This window comes from Cervus elaphus, chromosome 11 (assembly GCF_910594005.1).
Source record: "Cervus elaphus chromosome 11, mCerEla1.1, whole genome shotgun sequence".
Classification (NCBI taxonomy): domain Eukaryota; kingdom Metazoa; phylum Chordata; class Mammalia; order Artiodactyla; family Cervidae; genus Cervus; species Cervus elaphus.
In genome coordinates this window covers 9,886,462-9,909,902 of record NC_057825.1, presented here as the reverse complement: position 1 = coordinate 9,909,902, position 23,441 = coordinate 9,886,462, and positions in this window count along the sequence as shown.

The following is a 23,441-nucleotide window of genomic DNA, read 5'->3' as shown; positions in this document are numbered from 1 at the left end:
AGAGGGGCAAGGGCTTAGGGGAAGAGGAACATTGCAGGTCTGGGACAGTTGGTAAGATGCACAGTTGACCTCCACATGGAGATGGCCAGAAGAAGGAGATGGACGTGGCTCTGAGTCACCATGAAGCCATCCTTGCTGCAGAGGCACACCTAGGCCCCCTGCCTCCATGTGGGTACTGACTCACCGAGGAGAATATGAGAGAAGAGGGACCAGGAGGAATTCTTGGAGCATGGGTATGGTGTGGAAGCCAGAAAAGGACACATAGGAACGATGGGATGGGCAAAATAGTATTATAGCAAGAGAACCAGGAGTACTCCATGCCATGGCCAAATGTAGGAGAGTCGGGAAGGCATGGAGCTGGGAGCAGAGTCGAACACAGAAGGTCGTGAAGATGAGCAGAAGGACTCCATGGACTGGCAAGAGCGTGTCAGTGGAGTGTTAACACGAGGGCTTTCAAGGGAGTTGGGAAGCAGGGGTGGAGGAGGGAGAGGAGCCAGCTCACAGAGGCCCCAGGGGCCTCCAATCGTGTTTCTAGTAAATGTTTTATTTTAGATTCACAGAAAAATTGAGGAGAGAGTTCCAAGTTCCCATATACCCCATACTCAGTTTTTCCTGTCCTTGGCATCCTGGGTTAATATGGCACATTTGTCACAATTAGTGAACCACTCTTGATCCGTAATTATTAACTAAAGCACCTACTTTATTTAGACTTCCTTGGTTTGTACACATGCCCTTTTCCTGTTCCAAGATCCCATCCAGGATCCCATATGGTTATCATGTCTCTTTAGGCTTGTCTTGGTTTGGGCAGTTTCTCAGAGTTTCCTTGGTTTTGATGACCTTGACAGTTTGGAGGAGCACTGCTCATTCGTGTAGAATGTCCCTCTACTGGGATTTGCCAGCTCTTATCCTCGAGGTTAGACTGGGGTTATGGCTTTTGGGGAGAAAGAGCACAGAGATCAAGTGCTGTTTTTGTATCACATTCTGTCAGGGTCCGTGTTACCAACGTGATTGCTGACCTTGGTCACTTGGCTAGGGGGAGACTTTCAGGTTTCTCCACTGCAGCTACCCTTCTTCCTTCTTCCTACACTGTCCTCTTGGGAAGGAGTCACTCTGCATAGCCCACATCTAAGGAGGGGGAGTTTTGCTCCACCTCCTCAAGGGCAGGTCATCTATTTGGAAATTAGATGGAATTATTTGAAATTATTTATCCAAAATAATCATCCAGAAATTATTTGGAATTCTTCTCTCTACGGGAAATTTGTCTCTTCTCCCTCATTTATTTATTAATTCAATCATTTATATCAGAATGGACTCATGGATATTTATTGTATACTTTGGGTTATAATCCAGTGCTACTTTGTTTTGTTGCTCAGATTCTTCCGGCTTTGGCACTTGGGAACTCTCTTTCAGGTGGTCCAGGAGTCAATGTTGGATCAGCTTTTGTGAAACTGGGCTTCCCTGGTGGCTCATTCGGTAAAGAGTCTGCCTCTGCTGCAGGAGACCCGGATTTGCTGCCTGAGTCGGGAAAATCCCCTGGAGAAGGGAATGGCAACCCACTCCAGTGTTCTTGCCTGGATAATTCCATGGACCGAGGAGCCTGGTGGGCTACAGTCCATAGGGTTGCCGAGAGTCGGACACAACTGAGCGACCAGCACAACACATACAGCTTTTGTGAAGCTAGACCAGTAGATGCTATATCCAGTCCCTTAGTTTGGAGGTCTTGCTGGGAGAGAGGAGGGCAGGATCCTCTGGCTTCTGGGTAAGGACCACTGAATGCTAGAAGGAGGCAGCTTGGCTGAGGAGCAGCAGAAGTCAGGATGGCAGTGCTCGTTGCCTGGGCTGTGTCTGAAGGCAGAGAAATTGTCTTGCTTGAAAGCTGTGAACGTGACCCTACACACACATCAGTGGATCTCACAGACAGATTTCTCAAGTCTGAGAACCAGCAAGCTTGATGGGAAGTGGGGCCTGGGGGTGCCCAGCACTCTGCAGGCTGAAAGCTGCACCTGGAGCAGCACAGTTATGCCTTTACTGGGGGCACAAGGCCCCCGACCTTGGCTGGCATGACTGACCCCTCAGGGTAGGGGCTTCAAGGGCTGCGTCTGGAAGAGACCAGCAAAGACAAGGACATCAAGGAGAGGGAACGGGAAGGGCCTTCCTGCAGAGGCAGTGTTCCAGGTGAGAGCTTCGTCATGGGAAGGAGGCGGGCTTGCCAGGCTAGGGAGGGGCCGAGTGGGCCTAACAGCCTCCCTGTGCCTTCAAGTCTCTTCCCAGGGCTGCTCGCCTCTTCTGTCTACCTAAGTGTTATCACTGCAGGGCTTCCCTGGTGTCTCAGGCAGTAAGAAATCTGCCTGCAATGCAGGAGACTTGGGCTCGATCCCTGGGTTGGGAAGATCCCCTGGAGAAGGAAATGGCTACCCACTCCAGTATTCTTGCCTGGAGAATTCAGTGGACAGAGGAGTCTGGCGGGCTACAGTTCATGGGATTGCAAAGAGTTGGATGTGACTGAGTAACTATCACTTTCAAGTGTTATCGCGGCAAATGTAATAAACCCCCTGTGTGTTCCATATGCACACTTCCTTCTCAGAACCACATGGCTAAAGTGAGTCCTTAACGGGGCTAATGAGGGGGCCGTTTGTTTTGAGCCAGGAGGTGTGGAGAGCCACCTCCAGCAGGTGTACAGGCAGCTGATGAAGGGCAGGGCCCAGCCAGCCTGGCGTTAACTACGTGAGCACAGGGGCAAGGCTGCCGCCCTCCACCAAGGGGTGGAGAAGCCCTCATCTCACTGTTCTGCAGCCAGACTGGGGCAAAGGGGCAGCTTCTGCAGGGCCTCCTGGCTTTTGTGTCACCCTCAGGCCTTGCCAACCTCTTTGGGGACTTCTAGGGGGAGCCCTGGGCTGAGGCCAGGAGATCTGACCCCTGAGTAATAACCTCCTGTCAAACACTCCCATCAGCGCGTGGTTAGTGGATCAGCCAGCCTCGGCTCTGTGCTCAACCAGGCAGGGAGCAGGGAGGAGAGTCAGGAGCCTGGGTCCGTCCCACTTGGCCTCTTGTGCACCTAGGGACTCTGGGCAAGCCAGCTCAGGGACTCTGAGCTTTACCTTTCTTAGCCATAAAATGGCCATCATAATGCCTCCCCAAAGGGCTTTTGAGAGATTAAATAAGATGATGCAGGAAAGGCCCTTTATGTGGTTCTGAGCACTGAGTAAATAGTCAAAAATTGGTGACTATTGTGTTCAGGTTGTGTCAGCCCTTGACCTCCCAGCGCACCAGCCCAGCTGGCCCAGTCCAACTCAGGTTAGCCCACTGGCTTAGTCTGTTCTGCCTGCTGTAACCCAACACCGTAGCTTAGGTGGCTTGTAAACAGCAGAAACTTAACTGCTCACAACTCTAGAGGCTGGAAGTCCAAGATCAAAGTGCCAGCAGGGTCATTGGGCTCTGGTGAAGACCCTCTTCTGGGTTATAGACTGCCAACTTCTCCATATATTCTCATGTAGTGGAAGATGCCAGGGAGCTTTCTTGTGAGGCTTTTCAGTTCAGTTCAGTTGCTCAGTTGTGTCTAACTCTTTGTGATCCCACAGACTGCAGCACGTCAGGCCTCCCTGTCCATCACCAACTCCCGGAGTTTATTCAAACTCATGTCTATGGAGTCGGTGATGCCATCCAACCATCTCATCCTCTGTCGTCCCCTTTTCCTCCCACCTTCAATCTTTCCCAGCATCAGGGTCTTTTCAAATGAGTCAGTTCTTTGCATCAGGTGGCCAAAATATGAAAAGCGCTGCTTTTATAAGGGCACTAATCCCATTCATGATGGCTCCACCCCCATGACCTAATTACCTCCCAAAGGACCCACCTCCTAATGGCATTACCTTGGGGGTGTGTTTCAACATATGAATTTTGGAGGTACACAGACATTCAGAACATAGCACCCAGCTAGCCCAGCCATAGCACTGCCCTGCCCCTCCCCAACCCTAATCAGGCTGTGGGAATGATGATCACCCTTCATGCTACCAGTGCCTCTGGTAGGAGGCACTCGCCCGCACATTCCCAGCAGAGTCTCAGCCTCCTCAGCCCCCTTAGGCTCCATACCCATGAGATGCCCTCTGTTTCAGTTTCCCTGCTCAGCACTCTTGTTCCCTCTGAACAGCGAGGTGAGATCTCAGAGACTATAGCATGGGGTTCTAAAATGAAAGATTTGAGGAATTCGGGAGTCTGACACACATGCTCAGTCACTCAGTCTTGTCTGACTCTTTGAAACCCCATGGATTGTAGCCCTCCAGGCTCCTATGTTCATGGAATTTTCCAGCAAGAAGACTGGAGTAGGTTGCCACTTCCTCCTCTAGGGGATCTTCCCAACCCAGGGATCAAACCCACATCTCCTGCATTGGCAGATGGATTCTTTAACCACTGGGCCACCTGGGAAGCCCTTGGGAGTCTAGCCAAATGTAATCCTGACTATAAAGCTGTAGTAATTCTCAAAGCTGCACAGTCATTTATGGAAGCATCAGTACATTGTATAGAGGCCTCTTGAACTATGCCACTTGAGCTCAAGTGCTGGTTTCACCACTTACAAGCTCTGTGACCTTGGGCAAGTTGTTAATTTCTCTGTGTTCAAGTTTCTTCATCATAAAATGGGGATGTTGATAATAGTAGTTCCTTTCTCATAAGGTTTTTTGACGGTGATTAAATGAACTGGTACTTAGAAAATGCTTAGAATAGTGCTGGGCATGTCTAATGCTGTATAAGAATTATGTAACTGTCATGATGACTACACTTATTTGTTGAGCTCTTAGCCACATGCTGGGCCCCAGGCCTAGCAATGCACCTGTTGTATCTCACTGAGTCCTGGCACAAACTTGAGGATGTGTGTGCTGAACTGTACCTATTTCACAGAGTAGTAACCAGGCCCAGGATCGCCTGCCTCTTCCCACCTCTCTCACCCCTTTCTCTCTTCTCCATTTCATTCTGACTTCTTTCTTCCCAGATACACAGAGTCCCTTACTTCTCCCAGGCCCCAGGCGCCTTCTGATGGTCATTTTATTTATGGTATCTGGTCTCACATCTAGGTTTTTAATCTATTTTGAGTTTATTTTGTGTATGGTGCTAAAGAATGTTCTAATTTCATTTTTTACATGTAGCTGTCCAGTTTTCCCAGCACCATTTATTGAAGAAACTGTCTTCCATTATGTAGTCTTGCCTCCTCTGTCATAGATTAATTGCCTATAGCTTTGTGGGTTTGTTTTTGGGCTTTCTATCCTGTTCTATTGATCTATATTTTTTATTTTCGTGTCAGTACCATATTGTTTTGATGACTATAGCTTTGTAGTATAGTCTGAAGTCAGGGAGCCTGATTCCTCCAGCTCCATTTTTCTTTCTCAAGATCAGAGCTTTGATTTTCAAATCCTCAGTGATTAATGATGTTGAGTATCTTTTCCTGAACTTATTGTGCACTTATTTATCTTTTTTGGAGAAATGTTAATTCAAGTCCTTTGCATATTTTAAAATTGGATTGTTTATCTTTTTGTTGTTGGGTTAGAGAATTCTTATGTATTCTGGATACTAAATCTCTCTCAGATATATGATTTGTAAATATTTTCTCCCATTCTGTGGGTTTTCTTTTCACCTTCTTGATAGTATCCTTTGAGACATAAAAGATTTTAATATTGGTGAGGTCCAAGTTATCTATTTTTTTCTTTTGTTGGTGCTTTTGTGTCATATTTAAGAAGCCATTGCCTAATCCATGAAGTCTTGAAGATTTACATCTATATTTTCTTCTAAGAGTTTTTTTACTTTTGCTATTACATTTAGATCTTTAACATATTTTGAGTTAATTTTCATATGCAGGCATACCTCAGAGATACTGAAGACCATAACAATAAAGCAAATATTACAATAAAGCAAATCATATGAATTTTTGGTTTCCCAGTGCATATAAAAGTTATGCTTACACTATAGTATAACCTATTAAGTGTGTTAATAGCATTATATCTAAAAAAACAACCTGCATACCATAACTTGAAATACTTTATTGCTAAAAAAAAATTAACAATCATCTGAGCCTTCAGTGAATCATAATCTTTTTGCAATAGTAGCATCAATGATCACTGATTGCCATAACATAACATACATAAATTGACACAATATTTCAGGATACTCCCAGGAAGGCAGAATCAAGGACACCCTTTGCTTCTCCCCTTGGAATTTTGAGGTTCTTAAACCATGTCTCATGATGGATTGAGGGAGTCCAAGTAGCAGATGAAGCCAAGAGGGCCTGAGGGGAGGCTTGTCCTGGGAACAGGGTCAGGGAATGTGTCCAATAGTCTAGACTCAGCCGTAGGACTGGCAGTGAGAGGAAACAGGGGATTGGGGCAGGGGTCTTTGCTGGCAGCATCTTCTGGCACAACCACCTCCTGCTATTTGAATAGAGAAAGAATGAATGGGCCTGGGGCCCCAGCCACATCACATTGCAGTTCTGCAGTGATGCCTGAGGAGTGACCACTTGTGAGGCATCACGGACATCCACAGTGACCAGGGCAGTATGTCCCAGGGGAGGTGGAGAGTAACCAGGGTTGACTCTGGCTTTGGGGACCAAGGGACGTACTGGTTGTGGGACTAGGTGGGTGGTGATTTGGAGATCGATGTAGAAACAGGACCTCTTGGGGACCTGGCAGCTGAGCCTGGAGTTATCATTCATGAGATGACAGGGAAACTTGACTTTGTTTCATGGCCTCAGGCTGGTGAGTGTTGAGAACATTTGAATTCTGTTTAGAAAAAGAATAAGTGGGAAAGAGAGAGATCAAAAAGACAGGGTGAGAGGGTGAGGCCAAGGAGGAGGCTTAGGGGAAGGATAGGGATGGACAAAGAGAAAAGGAAAGAGAGAAAGGGAAGGAAAAACAGTTAGCAATGGATCCAAGTTGGAAGTGAAAGGCATCTGGCAACCTCGCATTGCCTATGAAATGATATTAACATTTTATTATTGTAAGGTGAGCTTTTTAAAACGGAATTTTAAATGTTACCCTGCTGTTCGGGAACACAAAAACCTTTAATTTTATGCAAATGAACAGCGAGGAGCTGAGTGCTTAATGTAAACGAACACTTTCTTTGTAGGAGAGGTTGGAAGAGAGAGAAAAAAAAATTCCCCAGGATTCTTTAATTGCTGTCTGAAATTATGTAAATCCCGGCACCAGCCAGAACACAATTACCCCGCGGCCCTCCCTGCCAGCGCCGCTAATGTCTAACAAAATATCGGTGGGTGACATTTAGACGAGGTAATGCAAATGAGAATTAATTTTTTTCCAAGACAAAGGGCAGCTGAAAGATCACCTCATTCATATACAGGAGCGGGGGAATGCTCCCGAATGCTGGGGGGATGGGGTGGGCTGGACAGGGAGCCCTGGGAAGGGGAGTCTCCCCTACTTGGGCCCATGTCCCTGGATTTTTGGGCTCTGGGAGCCTTAGATCACCAGCTCTCTGACTGTAGTTCCCAAGTAGTTCTTCATGAGAACCGGGTTAACAAATGTAAATTGCAATAAAAGAAAAACACTCCTGCACAAGGAGGTGACTCATCTCAGCTAGAAGATGCTTTCACAAACTCGCTCTTGTTCCCTGCTCCGGACAGCCCTGCAAGGTATAACATGAACCTCTCGTGCCAAGTGGAAAATTGAGGCTCAGAGAAGTCTCACCTGGCCAAAGGCACACAGCTGTATGATGGCGAGAACGCTAAGGAAGGGAGGATGCTCTTGGTATTTATTCTTCTTCTCTGTCTTGCTCTCCTTCCTCCTCCTTTCTTTCCTTCCTTCCTCTCTCTTTCTTCCTCTCTCCCTCCATCCCTCTCCTTTCCTTCCTTTCTGATTTTTTCCCTTAAGACATTTTTCATTAAAAAAAAAAGTTTCAATAAAAGAGGACTTGCAGGGGGGATGGGATGGTTAGGGACTTTGGGAAGGTCATGTATACACTGCTATATTTAAAATGGATAACCAACAAGGACCTATTATATAGCACAAGGAATTCTGCTCAATGTTATGTGTCAGCTTGGATGGGAGGGGGATTTAGGAGAGAATGGATACCTGTATATGTACAGCTGAGTCACTTTACCATTAACCTGAAACTATCCCTCCAACATTGTTAATCGACTACATCCCAATATAAAATAAGAAGTTTAAAGATCGGGGAAGAAAAGAAGACTTGCAGTGAGAAAACCAGGGTTTCTGTTTAACACGCCACTCACCTTCCCTGGTGGCTCAGACGGTAAAGAATCCGCCTACATTGTGGGAGACCTAGGTTTGATCCTTGGGTTGGGAAGATCCCCTGGAGGAGAGCATGGCAACCCACACCAGTACACTTGCCTGGAGAACTCCATGGACAGAGGAGCCTGGCGGGCTACAGAGTCGAACAGGACTGAGCAGCCTAGCACAGCACTCACCTCGAGTCCTCATTTCTCCTTGAAGTAACCTTCATATACATAACCTAGCCTGGTCAGCTCCCGCTCACCCTTAAGTTTCAGCATAAATGTCATTTTCCTCAGGAAGCCTTCCTTGACCTGCTTCCTAATCCCAGTGCCCAGCTCTTTGCCAAACACTTACTAAAAATTGCAGTAACGCAGTCAAGTTCTCTTTTCCCTTTAAGATCATGAATTCCACGAGGGCAGGGGCTGTGGTGGTTCTCATCACAGTACCAGTGTCCGGAATATTGCCTGGCGCTGCCGTTGCTCAATAAATGTGTAGTGAATTCATGAATAAATTAATGATCTAAAAGGAGATTGTGTACTGGTCAAAGTTAGCATGATGGTTTACGCATATAAAACTATGAAGCAAGATTAAATTGTACACTCTTAACAATTACTCCTGGAATTCCAGAAATGCATTTAGCAGTTGAAAGTGTGAGAGGAAATGTTTTGGAGAGAAGGGGTCAGAAATCGTGCAGGTGAAGAGAACTGTCTCTATTAGTCTCAATGCCGATGCAATTCATATCTTAAATACCATCAGCTGTTACGACTTAGTTGAATCAACCCCGATTGTCTGTGAGTCTTTAATGCCAGTTTTTAATCCTGAGACAATCCCTCTAGTTAATATGAAAGACTCTTTGAACTTAAGCCAAACCTAGAGGCAGGCCAATCTACTGTTAAAAGCAAAACAAAACAAAACAGGCAAATCTACTGTTAAAAGCAAAACAAAAATCCTCTCTTTTTTACTATCTATCTTAAAACCTCTCATCTGTATCTGTAGCTTTTAAAGGATGATTTGAGATTTAGTCTGTTTTTCTGCTTTAAAAATAACCTAAAATCTACATAGATCAACAACCATGGGAGAAACAGAAAATTTTCTAGCTTCCTACTTCAAAAAGCTTGAGGTCCAGACAACTTCAAAGGTGAGCTCATTCAAACCTGCTAAGACCAAATAATATCGATGCTTTAAAATTCTTCTGGAGCATACATAAAGAAGGAAAACTTCCTTTTTCCTATTTTTTTTTCTTTTAAAAAACAAAACCAGGATAGTATTTGTCAAGGTCCAAGAAGGAAAAATAATTCAGTCTGAGTGGGTCAAACAGAGGGAATTTAAAATGGAATTGGTTGCCCATGGGATGGAAGAGCTGAGAAGCCAAACAGTGGCCAGTGAGGCCACTCAGACAACAGCAAAGGGAAGAGGTGTGTTGCCGGAGACCGCAGGCAGAGGTCACCAGGAAGAGGACAGGGTCGTGGTCCCGGGAGAGTGAGGGAAAACAGGCAGGTGATGGTGAATGCACGTGAAGGAGAGTGGGAGGAAAGTCACCCTCTTCCAGCCTTCCAGTCTCCTGCCAGTGCCTGTCTGGGCTTATCCAGCTGGAATCCCACTGACAGAGGAGGGTGGGAAATGCAGCCCAAATGGGTCAGCCCTCCTCTGCCCTGATTCAGACCACAGCAGAGAAGTGCTGAAGCCTGGATGGAAGAGCAAGTAGGCAGGATATTAAACCTCTGAGCTAGACTTCTGAGAGAAAACCCACCAAGATCAAAGGCAAGTTGGTAGGACACTCTCATGTGTGACCAAGGTGGCAGCACCTGAACTCCTGTTCATCCTAACATCCCCAATTAAATCTAAAAACGCGTGTATTCAGAGTACAGACGAAAGGACTTCCCTGTGGTCCAGTGGCTTAGACTCCACACTCCCAGTGTAGGGGGGCCTGGGTTCGATCCCTGGTCAGGGATCTAGACCCTGGTGTGCCACAACTAAGACCCAATGCGGCCAAATAAATATTTTTTAAAAATTATATAAGGAGATAATAAAGAGACTGGAGAGAGAGGTAATATCTGAAGAAATATCAAATACAGGCATTTTAAAAGCAAAAAAAAAAAACCAAACAAACCAGACTTTATATTAACAGTCTCTCACTAAAGGATTTCTAAAAACTATACTCCAAAAAGAAGAAATGTGACTGTAAAAGGAATGTTTGAGATGCATATGTGAGGAATTATGAGCAAAAGAAATGGTGAACATATGGGTATATCCAAGTAAACATTTATTACATAAAACAATAAAGAGAATAACATCAAATGTGGGAGCACCATGTGACTCCAACTTGACCTTAAAGGAGACCTGTGAAATGTAGAGATGTCCATGACATTGATACGTATTTATTGCCGCTACTATGGACATTCTATTGGTATTTAGTGTAAGGTAAATATCGGTACAGTATGAGTAGTTTTGTTTTGTTCTTTTTTTAAAATGAAAATATGATAGACAATTTTCAATCCCTGGGTTGGGAAGATCCTCTGGAGAAGGAAATGGCAACCCACTCCAGTATTCTTGCCTGAAAAATTTCACGGAAAGAGGAGCCTGGTAGACTAAGAGTTGCAAAGAATTGGATGTGACTAACCACGCCACATTCCTAATCTCATTAGTCAAATCGTTGTTCCTTTCTGTCCCTCCGTCTCACAATCATTTAATGTCTTCTGTGGCGGACATTGCCACTTACCTACAAGACGTTTCTTTCTTTTCTTGTTTTTCACATTTTATTGAAGTTAGCTAATTTACAATGTTATGTTAATTTCTGCTGTACAACAAAATGATTCAGTTATACATATACATACATTCTTTTTCATATTCTTTTCCATTATGCTTTATCACAGGATATTGAATACAGTTCCCTGTGCCATACAGTAGGACCTTGTTGTTTATCCATCCTATGTATACTACTTTGCATCTGCTAACCCCAAACTCCCAATCCTTCCCCCCCCCCCCACCGCCCCCGCCTCAGCAACCTCAAGTCTGTTCTTTATATCTGTGACTCTGTTTCTATTTCATAGATAAGTTCATTTGTGCTGTATTTTGGATTCCACACGTTAGTGCTAGCATACGGTATTTGCCTTTCTCTTTCTGGCTTTGCTTAGTATGATAAACTCTGGTTTCCATCCATGTTGCTGCAAATGGCATTATTTCATTCTTTTTTTTAATGGCTGAGCAATATCATTGCTGTTCAATTCATCTGTTGATCCATTCATCTGCTGATCCATTCATCTGCCGAGGGACATTTATGTTGTTTCCATGGCTTGACTATTGTAAATAGACACACAACATTTATCAACAGGATATTAACTTTGGGAAAGTATTGTGCCCATCTATTTTTTTTTAGAAGCGTTTCTCTCAGCTTCCCTCACAGTTTGGGGTGGTAGTGTGACTCCGCTGGTCAAAGCACTATAGGTGGAAGTCTGCTGGAAACTTCTAGGGGGAATTCTGCTTCACAGTATAGATACTATATAGGTATTGTTTCTTCTTTCTTTTTTCTTTCCTTCTCTTCTTTCCCCCTTCTCTCCCACTTTTCTTGTCTTCCTGCTTATTAGGTCTGTAATGTGGATGGGATGTCTCAAGGCAGAGCTGCCATTTTTGCAGCCTCAGGTTGCAAGATCACACCAGGCAGGGCAGAGGAAGAAGGAGGAAGCTCTACTCCTGATGTAGCTGCATCATTCTTGACCTGTCCACCCCTGGCCGCTCGTTTCATAAGACGAACAGTGCCCTCAGGCAGCGATTACACACCATGTCAGGTTTCTCTTACATGCAACCAAATGCAACTTTTATGTTAATGGGACTTACATGTTAAAACAATATCTTGTATGTAAGTTCTTATATTTAAAGTCTGTTTCTAAGCTGTTTATCATATTTAGTTGAGATGTCTGCCAAGTACAGTAACAATTCACCCTTTTAAAGTTTTTGCACTATTGTGCAATGAGCTTTGTTATTGGGTGGGGCTAGTGTCCCTTCGGCTCCAAAATCACTGTGGACAGTGACTGCAGCCATGAAATTAAAAGACACTTGCTCCTTGGAAGAAAATCTATGACAAACCTAGACAGCATATTAAAAAGCAAAAACACCACTTTGTAGACAAAATTCCATGTAGTCAAAGCTACAGTTTTTCCAGTAGTCATGTATGGATGTGAGAGTTAGATCATAAAGAGAGCTGAGTGCTGAAAAATTGATGCTTTCAAATTGTGGTCCTGGAGAGGACTCTTGAGAGTCCCATGGATTGCAAGGAGATCAAACCAGTCAATCCTAAAGGACATCAACCCTGAATATTTATTGGAAGGACTGGTGCTGAAGCTGAAGCTGCAATACTTGGGCCACCTGATGTGAAGAGCCTACTCATTGGAAAAGACCTGATGCTGGGAAAGATTGAAGACAAAAGGAGAAGGGGACGGCTGAGGATGAGATGGTTAGATAGTACCATCAGCTCAATTGACATGAATTACAGCAAACTACAGGAATTCCCTGGTGGCTCAGAAGGTAAAGAGTCTGCCTGCAATGCAGGAGGACCAGGTTTGATCCCTGGGCTGGGAAGATCCCCTGGAGAAGGAAATGGCAACCCACTCCAGTACTCTTGCCTGGAAAATCCCATGGACAGAGGAGCCTGACAGGCTACAGTTTGTGGGGTTGCAAAGAGTCGGACACGACTTAGTGACTGAACAACAAGTGCCCCCTCATTGCCTCACTTTTTCAAAACATCCTATCTATACTCAAACTTTTATTCTTCCCAATGAACTCTAGAATTACTTCTCAATTTGGTTGAATGCATTTCATCTTTTGAATGGAACTGTATTAAATCTATATAGTAATCTGGGAGGAATTCATATCTCTATAACACTTCATCTTTCCATTCTTGGGTATGGTATACCTTTCTGTTTTTCCAGGGCTCTATATCTGTGAATAAAGGTTTGTAGCATTGTTCACATATAATTTCTGCACAATTCTTTTTATGGTTACTGCTAAATATTTTATGCTTTTATTGCTATTATAAATAGAATCTATTTTCTATTATATCTTGTAACTGGTTATTGCTAGCATATGGAAAAAAATTGATTTTTAGATATTTATCTTGTATTTGACTGCTCATTCATCCTGAGTTTTTCTGTTGATACTTTTATGTTTTCTATGTATATAATTGTATCATCTGTAAATAATGATTTTCTAGGTATATAATTGTATCATCTGTAAATAATGATGATCTCATCTTCTCATTTCTAATAGTTAGACCTCATCTCTGTTTACAAATTTTACTGCATGGAGCAGAAAAATATTGAATAAAAATGGAAGGAGTCATGCTTTTATTTTGCTCTCAATTTTACAGGATCTCTGTTGTGTCCCCATAAATACAATTCTATTGTTTTAAGATACATATTTTTTATGTTAATAAATATTCTCCTATTCCTGGCTTTTAAAGAGTTTATATAAATTAGTAGGGAATGTCAAATTTTATTCTTTTCTGCATTGATTGAGGTTATCTCTCTCTTTTTTAAATTGCTTCTTCTGATAGAGTACATTATGTTGTTGGGTTCCTTACATATAAGTAATCTTTGAAATTCTGGGATAAATCAGACTTGGTTGTGAAAGATGATTTTAGGAATGTCATATGCTGGTTTTAATTTACTAATTTTAAGGGATTTTTCACATCTAACTTTGTAATTAGATTCATCTTCAGTGCTGGCTTCAGGTTTCATTAGCTCTATATAATGAAATTGGTAAGTAAATTGAATTAGATTGAATTATGGACTCCAGTCTTTACTCCTCTGTGGGACAGTTAGACATGTCCTCATAGTGGACAGAATGTGTCTGGCCCTTGGCGTTGAGTTCAGCCATATGACTTGCTTTGGCCAGTGGAATGTGAGGGGATGTTTAAGAGCAGAAGTCTGAAATGTGGTATGCAGCATGCCTGCCTTTACGTGATTCTGACATCACCATGAGAAAACAAGATGAGAAATGCACAGAACACACCTGGACCCTTGCTGCAGCTTGGTCCCAAGTTCAGCCAAGTCTAGATGAGATCATCTGATGCCCACGTGACCTACAGACATGTAAGAAAGTATGGATGATTATTGTTTTAAAGCATGTAGTTTTCGGGGTAGTTTGTTACATACATTTGAAAAGACCCTGATGCTGGGAAAGATTGAGGGCACGAGGAGAAGCGGATGACAGAGGATGAGATAGTTGGATGGCATCACCGACTCAATGGACATGGGTTTGGGTGGACTCCGGGAGTTGGTGATGGACAGGGAGGCCTGGCATGCTGCGGTTCATGGGGTCACAAAGAGTTGGACACGACTGAGCGACTGAAATGAACTGAACTGTTACATATGATTATTTTGACAATAGCTGACTGATGTACTACTTTCCACCTTTTCTGGCAGATATTGTTTTCCTTCTCACTTAAGAACTTCTTTTAACATTTCTTTTAAGGCAGGTCATTGGCAACAAACTCAATTTTTGGATGCCTGAGAAAGTATTTCTCCTTCATTTAAACAAAAATTTATTGACATCTAGTTTCTGTACAATATTATAATAAGTTATAAATGTACAATACAGTGATTCACCATGTTTAAAGGTTATAAATACAGTATAAATACAGTTGTAAATACAGTAGTATTTATAGTTATTATAAAATATTGGCTATATTTCCCATGGTCTACAGTATATCCTTGTGGCTTACCTTGTACCCAATAGTTTGTACCTCTTACTCTCCTAGCCCTATGTTCCTCTTCCCCCTTCCCCTCACCCCACTGGTAACCACTAGTTCATTCTCCCTATCTTTGAGTCCACAAATCAAAACCACAGTGAGATATCACCTCACACCTGTCAGAATGGCTATCATCAAAAAGAACACAAGTAACAAATGTTGGCAAGGATGTGAAGAAAAGGGAACCCTCCCCCCATACACTGTTGGTGGGAATGTACATTGGTGCCACCTCTGTAAGAAACAGCACAGTGGTTTCTCAGAAACTAAAAATAGAACTCCCATATGACCCAACAATTCCACCCCTGGGCATATATATTAAAAAAAAAACCCCAGAAAACACTGTTTCTCCTTCATTTTTAAAGGATACTTTCAAAGGGCATGTAATTCTATGTTGATGATTTTTTATCTTAACATTTTAAATGTTTCACAGCTTTCTCCTCTTGCTGGCATGGTTTCTGAAGGAGAAATTGGATGTAATCCTTATTTCTGTTCCTCTGTTGGTAAGGCATTCCCCCCCACCCCCTCTGGCTTCTCTCAGGATTTCCTTTTATCTTTGATTCTCTGTAGTTTGAAAGGAATATGCCTATGTAGAGTCTTTTGGGAACACTTGGTGTTCTCTGAGCTTCCTGGGTCTGTGGTTTGGTGCCTGACACTAATTTAGGGAAAGTCTTCGTCATTATTGTTTCAAGTATTTCTTTTGGTCCTTTCTGTCTCTCTTTTTCTGGTATTCCCATTATGTGTATGCTGTACCTCTTGTAGCCAGCCCACATTCCTTGGATGTTTTCTTCTGCTCATTTCAATCTTTGTTCCCTTTCCTATTCAGTTTTAGAGGTTTCTATTTATAGAGTCTCACTGGCAAAGGTTCTTTGCTCAGCTGTGTCCACTCTACTTATAAGCCCATCAAAGGTACTCTCTATTTCTGTTACAATGTTTTTGATCTTTAGACTTCCTTTTCTGTTCTTTGTTAGAATTTTCATCTCTTTGCTTACCTTGACCATCTGTTATTGAATGCTGTTGATTTTTATCTATTAGAGCCCTTAGCATATTAATTATAGTTGTTTTAAATTCTTGGTCTGATCACCTCAACCTTCTTGCCATGTTTGGTTCTGATTCTTGCTCTGTCTCTTCAAATTGTGTTTTTGGCCTTTTAGTATGCCTGGCGATTCCACCCTCTACCCCACCCCACCCCCCACCGCCACCCCCGCCTCCCCACCCTTGAGAGCCAAACATGATATACTGGGTAAAAGAAACGCTGTAAATAGGCTTTTAGTGATGTGATGATGAGGAGTTGGGGGAGGGGATGTGTTATTTAATCCTATGATCAGTCTCAATCTTTTTCTGAGCCTGTGGCTCTGGATTGTGAAATTCATGAGTGTTTCTCAACTTTTTTTCTCCTGCTCAGGTTGGACAGGTTGACTACAGTGGACTGGAATTGAGTATTTCCCTCCCTCCAGGTCAATAAGGCTCTGGTTAACTAGCTTCTCCTAGGGGAGGACATGCCTCCCTTAGATCAGAGAACTCTGGGTGTTTCAAATTCCCTTCTCTTTCCCCTGCCAGAAACACAAGGGAATTTACCCCTGAGGTTGACTGTGAGAACTTGGTCACCCTCATGGAGTCTACAAAACCGTAGGGGTCCTCCATGGAGTTTTGGTTTTTTTTTTAATTTACTTTTTATTGAAGGATAATTGCTTTACAGAATTTTGCTCTTTTCTGTCAAACCTCAACATGAACCAGCCATAGGTATACATATATCCCCTCCCTTTTGAACCTCCCTCCCACCTCCCGCCCCATCCCACCCCTCTAGGTTGACACAGAGCCCCTGTTTGAGTTTCCTGAGCCATACAGCAAATTCCCGTTGTCTGTTTTACATATGGTAATGTAAGTTTCCGTGTTCTCTTTCCATACATCTCACCCTCTCCTCCCCTCTCCCCATGTCCACTAAGTCTATTCTTTATGTCTGTTTCTCCATTGTTGCCCTGTAAATAAATTCTTCAGTACCATTTTTCTAGATTCTGTATATATGTGTTAGAATATGGTATTTATCTTTCTCTTTCTGACTCACTTCACTCTGTATAATAGGTTCTAGGTTCATCCACCTCATTAGAACTGACTCAAATGCATTCCTTTTTATGGCTGAGTAATATTCCATTGTGTATATATACCACAACTTCTTTATCCATTTATCTGTCAATGGACATCTAGATTGCTTCCATGTTCTAGCCTCTCAGACATGTCCACACAGAGCCTCCAGCAATTCGTTAATTACAGTCCAGGATTTCCTTCAAGGCACTGATTCCTGCTATGAACCAGATAAGATCTAAGAGACCTTAAATCTCTGCTCTGGTAAGCTATGACCCTCTACATCCACCCTTCTCTCTATCTTAGGGGCAGTGTTTCCCCCTGTATTCTCACCCCTCTTACAGATTCAAGAAAAGGCGTTGAATTTTCAGTGTGTTCAGCTCTTTTGCTTGTTGTTAGGACATAGTAGCAACTGGTCATGGGGCAAGGGCAGAAAACCTGGATGATAATCAAGTAAAATCCAGAAATTTATCCTGTAAGAAATGAGAATTTAAGATGATAAAGGCAGCATTTCTTATCAAAGGGGGAAAATGAGTATTGAATAAATGGCATTGAGACAACTGGGCAACCATTTTGGAAAAAGGTAGCTTGGGTTTTTATCTTATTCCTTATATAAAAATTAATTCCATGGGCATCCCTGAGGGCTCAGATGGTAAAGAAACTGCCTGCAATGCAGGGGATGTGGGTTCAATCCCTGGGTTGAGGAAGGTCCCCTGGAGAAGGGCATGGCTCTCCACTGCAGTATTCTTGCCTGGAGAATTCCACGGATAGAGAAGCCTGGCTGGCTATGGTCCATGGGCTCACGAAGAGTCGGACACGACTGAGCGACTTACAAACACACAGCTTGGATTTGTACCTTATTCCTTATATCAAAATAAGTTCTATACGTCTCAAATGTTTAAATACAAAAAGTTGGAAAACATAAAAGTCATTAAAAAAAAAGATTCAAAAAGAATAGTCTTATCTTGAGAGAGCTTTCTAAACAAGACACAGAACCTAGGAACTACACAAACAATTATAGTATTAGATTAAAATAAACAAAATGTTTAATGTGCAAGATAAATAGTGTGAGAAGACAGATAACACACTAGAAATATGTGTAACATATTGAAAAATAGATGACTGCATTTTAATATAAAGAATGCTTACAAATAAATTTTTAAAAATACAACAACTCATTAGAAGAGCTAAGGACAGAAGGCTTTAAAGAGGCAGTTTTCTAAAAAGGCAAATTCAAACAGCTCTTAAGCAAATGAGAAGACACTGAATCCTATTCATAACAACAGAAATGGAATCTATGGCAGAATACCCTTTTAATCTATCAAATTGTCAGACATCAAAATCTTGATAACACAGTCTTGACACAGGTGTGAGAAAACATGTAAATGCGTAAAATATCTATGGGATGTAATTTGGCAAAATGTTTCAAAGTTAGAAATGTACACACCTGCTCTACATCATACATTGTCAGGGAAATACAGATTTAAAAACAACAGTGAAATACACCTATTAGATACACCACTATATACCTATTAGGATAGCCTCAGCTTCTCCTCTATTCTATTGGCCAAAGCGAGTTGGGGCAAAACAATCTGGGTCATTGACAACACCAAATGCTGGCAGTGATGTGGAATAACAGAAACTCTCATTCATTGCTGGTAGGAGTACCAAATGGCACAGCCACTTTGGAAGACAGTTTGGTGGTTTCTTACAAAACGAAACATATTCTTACTATACAATCCAGCAATTATACTCCTCAGTATCTCCTCAGTTCAGTCGCTCAGTCGTGTCCGACTCTTTGTGACCCCATGAATCGCAGCACGCCAGGCCTCCCTGTCCATCGTCAACTCCCAGAGTCTACCCAAACCTATGTCCATCGAGTCGGTGATGCCATCCAGCTGTCTCATCCTCTGTCGTCCCCTTCTCCTCTCTTTTTTGTACAGTTCTTTTGTGTATTCTTGCCACCTCTTCTTAATATCTTCTGCTTCTGTTAGGTCCCTACCATTTCTGTCCTTCATTGAGCCCATCTTTGCATGAAATGTTCCCTTGGTGTCTCTAATTTTCTTGAAGAGATCTCTAGTCTTTCCCATTCTGTTGTTTTCCTCTATTTCTTTGCATTGATCACTGAGGAAGGCTTTTTTGTCTCTCCTTGCTATTCTTTGGAACTCCCATTCAGATGGGAATATCTTTCCTTTTCTCCTTTGCTTTTCGCTTTTCTTCTTTTCACAGCTATTTGTAAGGCCTCCTCAGACAGCCATTTTGCTTTTTTGCACTTCTTTTCCATGGGGATGGTCTTGATCCCTGTCTCCTGTACAATGTCACAAACCTCCGTCCATAGTTCATCAGGCTCTCTGTCTATCAGATCTAGTCCCTTAAATCTATTTCTCACTTCCACTGTGTAATCATAAGGGATTTGATTTAGGTCATACCTGAATGGTCTAGTGGTTTTCCCTACTTTCTTCAATTTAAGTCTGAATTTGGCAATAAGGAGTTCATAATCTGAGCCACAGTCAGCTCCTGGTCTTGTTTTTGCTGACTGTATAGAGCTTCTCCATCTTTGGCTGCAAAGAATATAATCAATCTGATTTCATTGACCATCTGGTGATGTCCATGTGTGGAATCTTCTCTTGTGTTGTTGGAAGAGGGTGTTTGCTATGACCATTGCATTCTCTTGGCAAAACTCTATTAGCCTTTGCCCTGCTTCTTTCTGTACCCCAAGGCCAAATTTGCCTGTTACTCCAGGTGTTTCTTGACTTCCTACTTTTGCATTCCAGTCCCCTATAATGAAAAGGACATCTTTTTTGGGGGGTTAGTTCTAAAAGTTCTTGTAGGTCTTCATAAAACCGTTCAGCTTCAGCTTCTTCAGTGTTACTGGTTGGGGCATAGGCTTGGATTACCGTGATATTGAATGGTTTGCCTTGGAAATGAACAGAGATCATTCTTTCATTTTTGACATACCCAGTTATGGATATGACTGGTGATAGAAGCAAGGTCCGATGCTGTAAAGAGCAATATTGCATAGGAATCTGGAATGTTAGGTCCATGAATCAAGGCAAATTTGAAGTGGTCAAACAGGAGATGGCAAGAGTGAACGTTGACATTCTAGAAATCAGCAAACTGAGATGGACTGGAATGGGTGAATTTAACTCAGATGACCATTATATCGACTACTGTGGGCAGGAATCCCTTAGAAGAAATGTAGTAGCCATCATGGCAAAAGAGTCCGAAATGCAGTACGTGGATGCAATCTCAGTATCTCCTCAGAGGAGTTGAAACTTTATGTTCACACAAAACCCTGCACCTGAATCTTTATGGCAGCATTAATCATAATTACCAAAACATGGAAGAAACTAAGATGTCCTTCAGTAGGTGAACGGATAAATGAACAGTGCGACATCCAGACAGTGGAGTATTATTCGGTGATAAAAAGAAATGAGATCACAAGCCATGGAAAGACTTGAAGGAACATTAAATGCCCATGACTAAATGAAAGAGGCCAATCTAAAAAGTCACATTCTGTATGATTCCAACTATTTGATATATGGCAGAGGCATTGATACCAAGCTGTATGAGCTGTTTGTGTATTTTGAAAATTAATTCCTTGTCAGTCGCATCATTTGCAAGTGTTTTCTCCCATTCTGTAGTCTTTTTGTTTATGACTTCTGTGCAAAAGCCTTTCAGGCTCTGGCCTGCCTGCTCCCTGACTCCTAGCACGTGAGACAGGCCTGGGGTCAGGTGCGCACCGCAGAGTCTTGGGTCGGGCAGGCCAGTGGCTGTGTACCGCCCTACCCTCAGCTGACAGCACCAGGGTACATTCAGCATGTGGCTTGGCATGTGTCTCTTGCCCACTCTTGTTCCAAATACCGAGTAAATCTGGCATAGAAGTTGCAATTCTTTGGAAGGTTGCCCAAGTGCTATAGGTTGGAGCTACAGAATGGAGATATTGACCTCCCTGTCTTAGCTGGTCCTAGCACTGGACCTTAATATGTGTTTGCCAATCTCCTGGCCCTCTTCCATGGTCCATGTGGCAGCTGGGAGTCCACTGAGGCAGAGCAGTGATGGGGAATGGCTAAAGGGATGGGGCTGGAAGAGAGAGGGGGCTGGACTATGGGAGCTTCTAATACAGTGATCTGGCCAAATGTTGGGGACCTGGTTAGTCTCTGTTGTAATGACACCTGGTGGGTCAAGCCCTCAGGCCAAAGTGGGGTCTGAAAAATCTGGAAGTTTTGAGGATGAGGTTTAGTGAGATTGCAAAAAATGCATCCAATTTTATCCACTCCTTGCTGTATCCATGCCTCCATGCCCTTTGACACAGCTCCTTCCCTCAGGAGGTGGCCCTTATTTGCCTGCTCATTGAATCCAGGCTGGCCTGCAACTCGCTTTGGCCAATAGAATACAGAAGAAGCTGTGCCGTGCCAGTCGAAGCCCGGGCCTCCAGAGGCTTTGCCCTCTCCTGCGTGCTCTCTCAGAGCCTTGCTTTGGCCATGAGAAAAGCCTGGGCGGGCCTCCTGGGCACACCTACCGACAGCAGGTGTACCAGGTGTGTCTGAGGCCGCCCCTAGGCTAGTGAATCCCAGCCAGCCTTCATCCGCACTTCTGACTGGAGATGCAGGAGGGAGACCAGCCTGGATCAGCCAAGCCCGGCCCACCTGAAGATGAGTGTGCCCTGGTAAATGGTGGTTACTTTGAGTCACTAAGATTTGGGGTGATTCGTCACATAGCATAGCTAACTGGTACAAAGAGGTGCCAAGGGGTGCCTCGGGCTGCCTCCCCCCTGTATCACTAGAGGCTGGCTCACATCTGATGCCAGGAAGAGGCTTGGGATCAGGAAGGTGGGAGTGATCCACAGTTCAGAGCTGCTGGCTCCCCGCTGGCCCTGGGACTGGCACGCAGAAGTCTTTCTCATCAGAGAGGGCCCTGAGAGTGGGGCCCAGATGACTAGGGGAGTCGGAGCTGTGAGGGAGTCGGGGCTGGCTCAAGTCCAGAGTGAAGCCTGGGTTAGAGGACCCAGGAACAAGGCCACCTTTGTTTCTGTTGATAAGGAGGAAAGATGGGAGCCAAGGACATTTCCTTCTAGAGAAAGAGACGAGGGATGTGGATAGAGTAAAAGGTTGGGTAGGAATTGGGGTGGGAAGCTGGGAAAGTGAACCTTAGGAGTAGACACTGTCTGGTGAAGGGTGAGGTTCTGCTCCTTTCCTGCCTTCCCTGCGGGCTCAGAGAAGAGCAGGACCCTGAGACAGTGACCTTCTTCCAGGTCTGGGATCCTGAGTGTTGTTGGGTGAGCTGAGTGGCCTTGCCCAGCAGATGGCTTAGCTTAAACTGGGTCAATGGTTTTCAAACTTGTGTAGGCCCCAGAATCACCCTCAGAGTTCTGATGTAGGAGGTCTGGGGAGGATACGAGGATCTACATTTCTAACAAGTTCCCAGATGATGCTGAGGCTGACCTGACATCATCCTTCAATCAAGGACTCAAATGTAGGGATTTGCCACTACGGATCCTGAAGATCTATTTTGATCCATTGTTATGTCCGTGTGACCCTGGGCAAATCACATAACATCTCTGAGCCGACTGCTCATCAATAAATGGGGATAATTATCATCTTCCTTTAAAAGCTTATTCTGGGAATGATGTGAAAGAATGCATATAATGTGCTTGGCTTTAGCGGAGCCCTCCAAAATTTATGAGTGATTGTTGTCAGTCTTCAGGGACTTTGGCGTCCATAAGGAAGGTTTCTGTCTAGACTTGACTGACCTTGGGGGATGACAGAAGGGGAGATACTGGTCTGGTCTGGGATGGGGGGTGGAGACGGAGGGAGTCAGTGGATTGGTGACTGTGTCTTAAATTTCGTCTTCCACCCCCAGCTCCCTGCAGTCACAGATGGGAATCTAGAAGCCTGATCTTCCCAGTTTCCAACAATAGAGTTAGAGAGATGCAAACCAGACACACAGATCCCCAGGGAATGAGGTCCTCAGCTGAGGTGGCCGCTCCCATGACTGGAGCAGACCTGAGTTCTAGCCCCAACCCCCATCCACTCCTTGGGCACATTTGAAAACCCTTCTGGGCCTCCCCTGTTAGCTGTAACAGCAAGACTACAGCAGTTCTGTTGGCAAGCTGCTGTGGGCTCCCAAGGCCATGTTCCTGAGTGCACAGGGCATGGCTACAAAAGGGCTCAGGAGAAGTCATGTCTGGCATGATGTGGTGCTGTCAAAATCTGCCCAGTGGATAAAGGGGAGCCTAGTCCTTTTTCAATTCAGTGCAGTTGCTCAGTCATGTCCGACTGTTTGTGACCCCATGGACTGCAACATGCCAGGCCTCCCTGTCCATCACCAACTCCCAGAGCTTGCTCAAACTCATGTCCATCGAGTCAGTGATGCCATCCAACCATCTCATC